Source organism: Apteryx rowi, unplaced genomic scaffold, assembly GCF_003343035.1.
Source record: "Apteryx rowi isolate R43461 unplaced genomic scaffold, aptRow1 scaffold_245, whole genome shotgun sequence".
Classification (NCBI taxonomy): Eukaryota; Metazoa; Chordata; class Aves; order Apterygiformes; family Apterygidae; genus Apteryx; species Apteryx rowi.
The window spans coordinates 487801-500118 of NW_020448808.1; positions in this window are offsets into that span (position 1 = coordinate 487801).

Below are 12318 nucleotides of genomic sequence, written 5' to 3' on the forward strand. Positions count from 1 at the left end.
CTTTATCCCCCAAATTGTCCATAGTCTAAAAGTCAAGATGGTACTCAGAGGTAAGAAATCAGCCAGACAGCTGAGAGGGAGAGGATAATCCATACAGAGAAGTAGTGTACCTACAAAATATTCACAATCGATGTCAGCTTTCGTAGAAGTATTGCTGTATCTGTCTGTCTATCTACCTATCTATATATGCACGTGTGTGCGTATATGCTACTGTGAAGTATTAAAGAATAACTCTTTTTATGAGAGTATTATGAAAAGTAAAAATCTTTTGAAATCTGTTTCTTTGTACAGGATGATTTTTATATAATTTATATAACTTCCATTAATTTAATGTAATTAACCTTTCCTACCTATCAACCAACTGATTTCTTGAGATAACTGTATAAAACAACTTAAACTTCCTCCTTGTCCTGATAAAACATCCAGATACAGAAATGTCTACTTTCTGAGGGCAGACACAGACAGCTGGTCAGTTTGTTAGATAATTAGGCTATTAATAAATTGGACACACTTCTTTCTCAGCTAATTATAACTATAACAGCCTCCCACACAACATTTCTCTTTTTTTTTTTTCTGTTCATTCCACTGTATTCAAGTTCATTTGCTGCCTTTCTCCTTGTTACATCTGTCTCTCCCTGAAGCTGGATGCTTCTCCTTACAGAGCCAGTCCGTCATGCCCAGGAGTGACAGACCTAGGAACAGGAATCTGGTTCGTTTTCCATTCAGGGCCTCAACGCCCAGCCCCTGCGCCGCTTGGCTGTGTGATCTGCAGAAAGGACCTCGGGGCTTGGGTGATCAGCAGGACCCAGTGGTCCCGAACAAAGCTGAAGCAGTTCCCTCCCCACTCCAAATACGCTTTGTATTCTCTAAAACCATCTGCAGTCCAGGGGTTACTGAAGCTGTTAGCGACACTGGATCAAAATTTGCAAATAAATTCACTTGAAAAACTTGGAAAAAGAAAGCATTGAATTTTGCTGTTTTTCAAGGAGAACAACCTAAATTTCATTTCTAAGCAATGTTTCAGGATGAAGTGTCATTTTGTGTTTTCTAAAAGGAGGGTTATCAATATCTGAAAATGACATGTTTCATTTTATGTCAAAAAAGCAAAAAGCCCCATGGTTTGTCCCTGGTTTCTTTATTTCTCTAGGAAAAATAGATTTACAAAAAGTGCAAATTGACTCTTTTTTTTTTTCTTTGTTTGGGTTTTGATTTTTTCATCCAGCCTGCAAAGCACAAAAATTAAATATTTGTAGAGCTCTCAAGACAAGCGTTCCCAAATTCAATTTTGCCAGCCTCAGGGTTTTATGGTGATTCCCACCCCATTTACTAAATTCCTTAAAACTTCACTTTCAGGAAGCACACAGTTGGGTGAGAACCTCAGCTAGGTTCTTTAAAAGTCTTTTTCAAACTCTCCCAGTCCCACCAGAAGGACTGGGAGCATGGCTTAAGTGCATGCCATTGGCTTAAAATCTAAAGGCAAACTAAAAGATCTCCGATGGATTATACTTTCAACAGCAACTTTGAAAGAGRGTTTGGACCAGAGGGCCTCTAGAGGTCTCTTCCAACTTATTTTTTCCTCTGATTCTCTGATAACCTCACTTTAGAGCCAGTCTCAGGGTATTTTAAGAATTTGTTATTATTGCAACTCCCACAGATTTCAGTAGAAGCTGGGGATGCTTGGACCCAATTCTTTGTGCCAAATCTCCATCTGCGAAGCATTGCTTCTTCTTCTCGCAGGGCTTCTGGAAGACCTGGTCATTGAGGGTAAGGAGCTGCCTGTGTAACACACACTTTATGCAAGGTTTGGAAAGAGCATAATTAAAAAAATAGCAGGGAATCCTTATTAGCTGAGAGAATGGGTCTGCTGTTCAAGGTGCCTTCTGGCCACAGACATTCTGATGTCTTTGTTTTCATAGAGAACATCCTAATATCCTCTTAAACACTAAGAGGACTGAAAGCCAACAATGTGAAGCTTTTGTAAATGTCTGGTGAACCCTGGGGCATGAGCAGTAGTTAGTCTCTTTTGTCTTCATCAAGGCTGGACTTAGGTTCTGAGCAATCTATTGACATTAGTGAAGCAAGGGCAAAAATAGAAAAGAAATATACCTTTTTATAAAAAAGGTAGGTCAAGAGTTAAGGACACCAAATCAAATCAGATTTAAGAAACAAATCAAAGAGAAAATAGGCTAAGGTTAAAGAACAAGCTGAAATGGATAAAGCAGGCAAGAGGTTAAAAATAAACAAATACGACTGTTTGCAAGTCCTCCAAAATACAAATCCTAGCATACAGTATATCCTTGGTATGGAGCCCCTTGCTCACTGACTAGGTGAAGACCTTTGAATCTGTACTTTTCGATGCAGGTGCCTGAAATGGAATTGATGTGTGCTCGTGACTGCTTTGACTATGTGACTGACACCTACTTCTAATATGGGCAACAGGGAGTTTATGCCTGTTGTACAGCCCAGTCTGCCATACCATGTGAATTCACCTGCTTTTTAATTTGTCTCCACTCCACTGGCCTGTACGGTACCCAGCTCATTTCAGGTGATCCTTATTTTTGATTTAGGAATAAACGAAGGGGGAACCTGGCAAAGAACTGAACCAACAAGATGTGGTCCACAGTGCCTGACAACCTGCTTTCAGCCTCTCCCTCCTCCAAACATGAGGACTGCTGTGCAGCTTTCAGTAGCCTAGCTCTAAAACCCTACCTCGACAGTAGGCACTTAAAGAGAGAGCATGTACAGAATGATGCTTTCCACCATATGCTTAATCTGCCAGTTAGGGACTTTCTGAACCAATAGTTGCCTTATTATTATGTTTAATAGTTCGCTGTGGAATCTGTCTAATTGCTTTTCTTTTTACCCATTTGATATCAAGATATTTAAAAGAGTGGAAAATGTAAAAGCCATTTCCAGGGCAGCAGGTGAAAGAAAGTGACCACTAGGATGAGAAATGCTTCCTTCTGACAAGAAATAGAAAAGTAGCAGCTGGCATTGCTAGGCTCACACAGCTACTGGCTTCTCTAAGTAGCTGGCTAAATGTTGGTGTTGGTGGGTGAACTAATAATCAATTGCCTTGTTTCCCCAGTATTAACTGAAGTAAAGGATTTGCAAGGTTTTATGCTGATAGTATGCACATTTCAATATAGCCACATGCATATTCATGAGTGATAACTGCTCTACTTCTCAATAACAGTTTATAGCCAAATGCCAAAAACCTTACCCAGAAAAATCTCTCATTTAGCTTGAGATATCTGCCCAAACTAAGGCGTTCAGGAGCTGATTTTAAATGCATGCCACTGAAAGCAGTTCCCTGACCCTCTTTGCCTCCAGCAATAGATTAGCACTTAGAAATAGCAAAATTCGACAGTGGCAGCTGCATTTTTAATACCTCAGGGAGGTGCAAATAATCTGGCTCAGAACAATAAAAGCACTTCCTCCAGCTGTTCCTTCCACACAGCTTCTCCAGTGGCTTGATACTTGACACCATACAACACCCAGGGCTTGCTGTCTGCTTTTACAGCCACCGCCCAGGACAGAGCCCTGAGGAGGTGGTTGGTGAAAAGATGCAAAGGACCTCCAGAGGATGCACATTCCTTGACTCCCAGCTTGCTAGTTCGCAAAGCACTTGGTGATACTTTTGGATGGAAGGGGCATTGGAAATGCAAGTCATCAGGATTTAGCAGCAGTTCCAAAGCAAGCAGCCTATTCTCAGCTCGCTGCTTTTCTTTGTCAGGCAGGGAGAAGCCGAGCCCTTCTTAATCACCCCAAAGTCAACTAGGCGCACTAAGGGCACTGCCACCCTGTCACTTGATGATTAATTACTGCATCTGCAGACAGGGCTGCCAGCAAACAAGTGGGCATCATCCGTGACGCATATGCAGCCATGTATTTAAAGGGAAATCTGCACCGCCACACAGACCAACCACCCCAGCTAGCACTGCCTCAGAAGGGGAAACGGGAGGCCTTAGCTTTGCCCTAGTAAATCCACATCTGCCACCCAGCAGCTGCAATACCAGCAAAGCTCTATCAGAAGAAAACAGGAGAAAACCATGATGCCACTGGAAGAAACAGTGTACTGAGTTATTATGCACCTGCTCCCTGGAGTGTCATTTCATCTCTTCCCACCCAAATATGCCCAAATCATGAAACTGGGCACTCCAGGGTCTTGAAATTGGCTTCTGAATCCCCAGATGAAACAAATTCATTTGGGTTTCTTTTTGGTTGCTTCCTAGGGACAAAGTCTTATTTTCTAGTTTGACCTCTAAAGTTACTAGCACTGGAAATTCATGAAGGAAAAGTAATGGGAATCTTATTGATTCACTGGACTCCAAGAGATGGGGAATTAAGGAAACACTTAAATATCATAACAACTGCAAATACTGCTCTTATGCAGTTATGCTTCATTTTCCTGAACTGGCAGAACTGAGAGGTCATTAGTCGTGATGATACAGCATGTGTATGTCCTGACAAACACGCACGCCCCTCTTGTGGAGAGATGCATGAGAGACTCACTAGCAAATAGTAAGGGGCAAGAAAAGATTTCCTTTTTCTTAGCTGCAGCAGAACTGCTTGTGCTTAAAACAAAAAGGAAAAAGATTTGTCTTTAAACAAAGGATGTTTTGAAGCCTTACCTTCTTATGACTACATCCTCTCCCAGACTGGCACAAGCTGGAGTGTGACATTCCAGTTACAGCCACTTCCCGGGGCCTGTCCCTTCATTTATTGCACATAAGACACAAGTGGGTGGTGTTCAGTTCTCATTGCTCCTTTGTCCCAAAGCACCGTTTTGTTTTAACTGCACATTGCGTTCCTTGTCAAGGCAGAGCTAGTGCCCTAAGCGGGATTCATTCACATAGTTGCAGTGGATTAAAGATTTGATTTTTCTTTTTAACAAATCAGTGTAGCAGATGGTATTCGGAAGAGAAAACACATAAACTACAGGGATGTAGCAGAGCTTCCCAGATCTCTGCTGTACAGGGGATAGCACTAAACGGCAGATATATGCAGGCTAAGAAATTATTAATATAGTATCTCATTTTTTATTTCCCCTTTCAGAGTACAGAGATTGTAAGTGTCCCTCAGCTGACAGTGATCTCTATAGCATCAGAGACAAGTTCAGTGACATTCTAGCTTTAATGCCTAATGGGTTCCTACCTCTGTTACTGCCTGCCATATCCAAAAATGCAATTCACCACATTTGCTAGGGTGTAATGGCTGCATTTTTTCTGCCCAGGGTTTTCTGACAAGGCTAAGGTACAGCAACTACCTGCACTTAATTTTAAACTTTCAGTACAACTTTGTGAAAAAATACTGTAGATATCCCTGTAACTCATCTTAGTCACTGAGTAATGGTAAACGCTGAAAACCGAACATGACCTTGGGAGGATGAATTGTTGAAACTGTTTGCGCAAAGGCACCCTCTGTGACGAATGTCCCTCTGGAGAGCACATGTCTCCAGCACCGCTTCTCCTGAGAGCCCCGTGGGGACCAGGGGTCCAAGACAGAAAGCATGTGCACTATTTATTTTCATGCTAGTGGGACATCTATTCGGACATTTCATGAAGGAAATTTGGGATAGCACTGTCGCCACCCAATAAAAATAGTCACAGGCAGTGTGGAAACGAATGAAACTCTCCATATCTCTGGTGCATGGCTTGACAGAGGCAGTATTGGGAAAGAGACCCCCTTTCTTTCTCCATTAGGCCACAGATTTCTTCCCCACTCCTATAGGAACTGAAAGTAAGCTGTCAGCTGTTCCTGCAGAAAATAGCATCATACACTGACAGTATTTTCTCTTCCTGACCCTTGCCATCCACTCACTATCATGGGCTATTTAATAACTAAAGGGAAGGGGAGATGCTGCAGTTTCCACTGCAACAGCCACATCTCCTGTTTATCCTGCCCAGCCTTAGGCTGGTTCCCTACAGCYGAGTAGCATCAAGAGGGCACTAGCAGCAGCAGACCTCCTATCAGGCAAAACCACAAACTCATCCAAAAGACACCGCATAGGCTGTTTCTTTTCACCAAACAAAATATATCTCACTGCAGTTCTTTTTATTAATGCATTTTTAGGCCTTTCTGTGCAGTACACTTGACGCTTAGTCAAGTGTCCTTTGCACTGGCTACTGCTGTAAGTTACTTCTTCAGAACAAAAGTTGTCTCTTCCAGAGAAATAACGGGAAAAGGGAGACTGAGGGTGTCCTTGACACTGCAAATACCCCTGGATTCTGTGCAACAGGATGGGGGATGTTGCCTAGCAGGTAGGACTGGGGGCAAGGTCCTTCTCTTCATTCAGAGCAGCATGTAAGGGACAACTGAAAATTAAATTTTACCTCTGAAATTTTGCAAGGTAAAATGAAAAGGTCCATTTCCCCCAGAACAGCACTGAACCTGGGGTGCTGTGGTACTGCTCCCTTGGGTGGTGGGCCACCATAGTGTTTACTCCAAGCAAGAGGCAATGCATAACTCCGTGTCATTATTCAGTTCTTGCTTTTTCCCTAGTGGAGGCAAGCTGCTGCCAGCCCTCTTCCTCGAGCACAGCCCTTCTCCCTACGCACTGGCTTTGCTGCAGTGGTAGATGTGTATGTGGGGGCTCTGCTCCTTGCCCACTCTATCGCCTTGCTTTCTCCTTCCCTATCCAACCCGGTGGCAGGTGGAGAAGGAGTTCAGCAGCAGACCTCCTTTCCTGTGGTCTTGTAAAACAACTGACCCATTGCAAAGGGAGGGGGACTGCTCTGTACTCTTTTACTCCACTGTCAGACCAGTCAGGAGGACATGTTACACCCTAAATTTTGTACAGACAGAAGGAGAAAAATCCATAGCAGCATTCACAGCCTTTGTCTCTCACTCCCACCTCTCCCTTTTTCTATTACTTTTCTGCTGGAGATCRAGTTTTGTTCCAGACAAGTAACCTATGGCAGTAGACTCAGCCAAGAGGGCACTTGGCTGGAGTGTATTGCACAAACAACRAGAGAGTGGAGGAGAGAGAGAGGGAGACGTGCAGGAAATTAGAGCAACAAGCAAAAGCAACCTCTAGAAATACAATCTAAATATTTCAGCTCTGTTTCAGTGGCTGTCTCAGAAGACTGTGTTAAAGGAAGAATTTTTGCACTGAGGTCATATGCACCTTGTTACCTAAAAAATAAATAGAGGATAAGAATTGGAAGCAAAGTGCTCAGAACTAGTTTATCAGAATGAGACAGTAACCTTTTTATGGATACAGATTTTCGGATTAACATAGAGCTGCTTCTGACATATCCTAGGAGTGGCTCCAGGGACTTTCTGGACATGCAGATTTTCAGATCTGTGTATATTTAAGTGCAGTCCCATCAGGTTGTACAAAGAAAGATGCACTTCACATCAGTCAGAGGTGAAAAAAGGAGCGGTAATTTCTGTACTTGTTTTGTGCTTTGGTCCGTCCTTGTCTGTAGTTCTCCAGAGCTGGATCGAAAGGGCTTATTCGAAATGATATAATAACTGTGATGGATAGCCATTTCCAGTATTCACACAAGTGCTTTCTTAACTCATTATGTCTAATGGGTAATGCTGGGGGAAATAACCATGACAGGTCTTAATGCAACAAGCACTTAAGTACGTGCGTAAACACTTTGTTGATTCATGCTGAGAAACAAGCCTCTTTTGGGAGTGTGTCTTTGTCAACAAGAACTGGAATTCTTTGAGCTTTAGCTTTCTTTGCCTGCTGGTAGCTTTTTATATTGCCAGAATCAGACCACAGGATGGTCTCCTTAATTCAAACTGGAAGAGAATAAGATTGATGTAGTATCTTGTGGCTACAAATCTCAGACTGAGTTTCCCAAGCAGTTCTCCTTTGCCTTCATTTCTGAGTATTAGAGGGAAAACAAAGAACCATTTTCACCAAGTGGAAATACATATATTGGTTGCATTGCATGAAAATGTCATTTTTCCTGTCACCTCTGTTCTGGTGGGAAGCAATGAAGTACATACCAGAGATGACAAGACTACCACTCCTCATCCTGCTTCTGTAAATAGTCTTCAATTATCAGTATCTCACACCTTCAACCCAGCTCACTAATGAAATCTTTAGCAAATTCAGGGTGGTCTTGGAAGAGCGTTTATTCTGAAGAGCTTCAGGAGAGGAGAAAGGATTCAGCAAAGGACTTGTTTGGGTGAGAACTGCTTTATGCAAGTCCCGCACCAGCTGCAGTGAGTTTAACATATAACCAATTCAAATATCACACTCTCGCAGACTCTGTAAATGCCTCCGCTCTGTAAGACCTAGAGTTATTGGTGAGGGGTATGCAGCTGCAGCTCTCTTGGTCCTTCTGCCCCGGGGAACTGCAGCTGTCTTCAAGGAGGTGAAGACAGTGGCTGGTGCTTTCACACAGATAGGCATCTGCTAATCGGAAAAGGGAAGGCAGCTCAGAGGACATGATAATCACAGCCCATCACTAATGCAGATAACAACCTTTCTCAGTCATCTCCCTGACAGTGTATCTTTTTCTGCCTCATTGGAGGCTGGGGCAGGGAATCAGGATTGTTATTCATATATCCAGCCTGGGTTCCTTTTTCAGACAGGATTCCAGATGGACAACAATTTTGATTCAGGTGAACAGCTCATTTAGCAGTATAGGGCTGACGATTCAGTGATTTCAAGAGCAAACAGGAACTCAGAGGCAAAAAAAGAAAAGCATGGGGGGGGAGTCATAAAATATTGAACTTGTGATGGATGTGCACCTGAGTCCTGCCTCAGGGAAAGGCTCATGAATTTTAAGGCTCTTCGGACCTATCCGGAGCAAACCTTAACTTGCCATACAACTGCATGTATATATGAATTCAAAAAGAACTGGAACAGGTTTTCTAGCATATTTTAATACAACGTAATGTATTTTTTATAATGTATCCTTCATGCAAAGTGTCAAATACAGTTTGCAGAGAAAATCAAGCAGAAACCAAAGAGGAAAAGAAGGTCTGAAGGTGAAGGAGCAAGTATCACTGAGGAGTGACAGAATGTCAGAGAGCAGGGCCCCTGGTTGTTTATTTATGTTTATAGCTGGTAACTGTATATTGCAGAAGTGATTTATTTATATATATATATTTTTAAAAGCTTAGATTTACAGGGGAAATAAACTAGACTGACGTTGCTTATCGGAAACTTCCCTCACTCTAGAGCTGGAAATTTCACTAGTTATATCATGTGCTTGGTGGAGCAGAGACTGGGATGTAACCGTCTCCTGGGCCCTGAGAGCCTTCTCCTTTTGTGAACTACTGTTCCTGAACATCAGGATTTGCAGGTTCAGGGTCTTCACTTGTTTCTTGGGGCTCAGGACTCAAAAATTCTCATCTGGCTTTGTTATTCAGCAGATAGTCTAGGCAGACTGAGTTTGGCAATAGGAGCAGGATTTACTGAGGACATCTGTCCAGACATCAATGTTCCACTCCACCAGGCTTTGCTAGATGGAAGGAAAAAACCCAGTGCTGTAGAGCACCAGAGACCTAGTGAGTCTTCCCCTGGTTTCCTGCAGCTGTCTAGTTAATCACTGAATAGCTCCACTGGGGATCAAGATATTCCCCCACTGTAGAGTTCTACCAGTAAATATGTATATTTTTCTCTCTAATGTTGCTACTCTTAATTAAATCCTATGTGGGAGCAGAATCTAACCTAGTATGATCATTTCCAGGAAGGGCAAATATTAGCTAAGCTCCTAACTCTTGGATGAACTCTTCTTTTTGCATCATTGTGTTATGAAATGGGGTCTCTAAAATGGTTTATTAGCCTAAATTTAGACCCGGCTGGTTCATAGTAATGGGTCCCTCTTCACATCAGCTGTCTTCTCAGAGGGCTAAGGCGATTAGAAAGCAAGGAAAAGAAATGCTGCTGTATCTACATTCTTAATTCTGTTGGCCTGATGCCCTGACTTCTTATGAAATCCGCTTTGAGGATGGCTATTAAAAATGCATGGGTGACTGGCAAAAGAGTAAAGAGTTTCCCACCTTCAGGTCATGGCTCTGCCCTCACACCTGCATGGAGGCAAAGAAGAGTCATCACCTGCCAGCAGTGCAGGGTCTCAGTGCGGCAGCTGTAGCATCACCATTAACGGTAAAATGTCCCTCTGGGCCCCYGCATGAAGCACAGCACTGGATCAGTGTGGGGAAGCCTGAGCTGTCCCAGGGATTTGGCAGTTCTGCACAAATCCTAGAGCCACTGTTAAATGGAGAAACTACTGTAAGTACAAGCTCCTGACCAAAAAGTAAGTACTTTTTATGTACTGCAAGGCTATCTATCCTCTCACTGACTGTGAAAGAAGGGAAAGAAAACCTTGGGTCAGTGGTTTCATGGATTAGTTTAAGAGCTTGGTTTTATAGTCTCAAATAGTTCAGTATGGTTCCTGGTTTCAGTATGGCTTTTCACTATTTTTCCCCCCAAGTATTTCCAGCGTAAATAATGCCTGGAGCTTGGGAGTGGCATTTATTTAGTACAATAATCAATCGTTTCCATAGCATGAAGATAGAACATATCTGAAAAGAAATAAAATAGCAATAACCCCATAAAGAATAGTAATCCCATAATTAAACAGAACAAATTAATCTTGAGGACAAAGAAATATTCAAAGGTCAACCTATTGTTCTTTGTGCCTAAGAAATTTCCTCCCTTCTTCTGATAAAAATAAAAGAATGTAGCCTTGTAGATATTTGCTATTTTTCAGAGAAAAAAGAAAATTTCATGTTTTTTCTCTTTTTTTCCTTTCACCATTCTGGTTTTGACATAAATATAAAACATTAGGCATCAAAAATTACCACAAATTCAGGCAATCTTAAAAGATCAATAAACAATTCAGTGGATCTAAGAGAATATTCTCACAACCTTCCAAAATGGCATCCTAATGTTCTATATTAATTAAATACGAATTTTCGAAAACCAGTTAGCAGAGCAAGTACAACTCAGGCAGGTTGGGAATGTTGATTTCTCTTCCTTAATTGTGTTGTGAAGCCACCTCCACAGATAATAGAATAATAAATTAGCCTGGAGGACAAAAGAACATAGAAATGACACAAATGAGTAACAAAAACAGAGATGGGGAATAAGAAAGTGAAGGAGACTAAAGAACAAGCCATCCTTGCTTCACCTTCCCCCCCTCAGCCACACGCACAGACCGGGCCCAAAAAGCGGACTTCCGGCCACAGCAGTCGGCAGACACCTGGGGCAAACCAGCAGCTCTCCAAGCTCCCGGAGGCGATCGGCAGCCGCTCGCCCTGTGCCACCGCACCGTCCCTGCGACCACGGTGCCCACAGATGTCTTTATGGAGCTGTTGTTTGTTATAAAGCAATTCACCCACTCCTTGTCCTCCCACCATTTGCCATTTTCCACCAGCGAAGACAGGGAGCACACTTTCGCAGAGTTACTTGGCTTAAATTTAATTTTTGAGGCAATCAGCTTCAGCAGAGCTGCTGATTGCAGCCCTCCTGTAAATGGGGATTAGCTCCTAAGTGAACAGCTAAAATAGCAATTCTCCACCTTCACAGTACTAGTCCACACATGCTGCATACATTGTGGCCATTGTCGGGGGGAAAATGCACGGCTATGCTTTGATTTTAGGGAACATCTCAATATACAGGCATTTTCAAGCTTTTTTTCTCCACAGTCAAACTTTGAATTTTACCTAAAAGTTCCAATAAAAAGCAACATTCAAAAAGTGTCAAGGAGCTTTTTTAAACCATCAGTCAAGCAGTAAGATGGCAACAGGATGCAGTGTCATGTTTGTGTCATTGTAATGCAAGGCATCAAGTATGTGTTAAGACTGTCTAAAATTTTGCAGATTAATTTCAGATAAGCATGCTTATAAAAAATCTCACTGTTCAGCTAAAATGTTCCTAGTCGGGCATACGTCAAGAATAGCTTTTGCCACAGGATTTACATTTCAGACATGCTGAAAGCACCTTGAGGAATGGTAGTTTCACAGCTTTCTTCTTTGGGCCACTTGAAACGAGAAAGGCATAAAAATGGAAAGTTGTGGGAAAGGAATCAAACTTTTTTAGCACTTATCACAGTTCATATCATTCCCAGGTACAGTAGAATTTTGAGGAGATTTATTATTTTAATAGAACAATTTTAATCCTCTCTGACATTGAAAATAGGCAGTGATTGCTCTGGGGTTTGTGAAATAAAATATGTCCAGAAAACTAAACCCAGGGAGAACTTAAAAACCTGTGTCCAAAGTTCTTTAAAATGTATTTTGAGTAGACCTGAAAATTGCAGGCCTCTCTTCATTCTGATACTCTAAATTAATTCTCATGTAACATCAATTTTTCTCCAGGCTTTGGTCAAGGGTGAAACT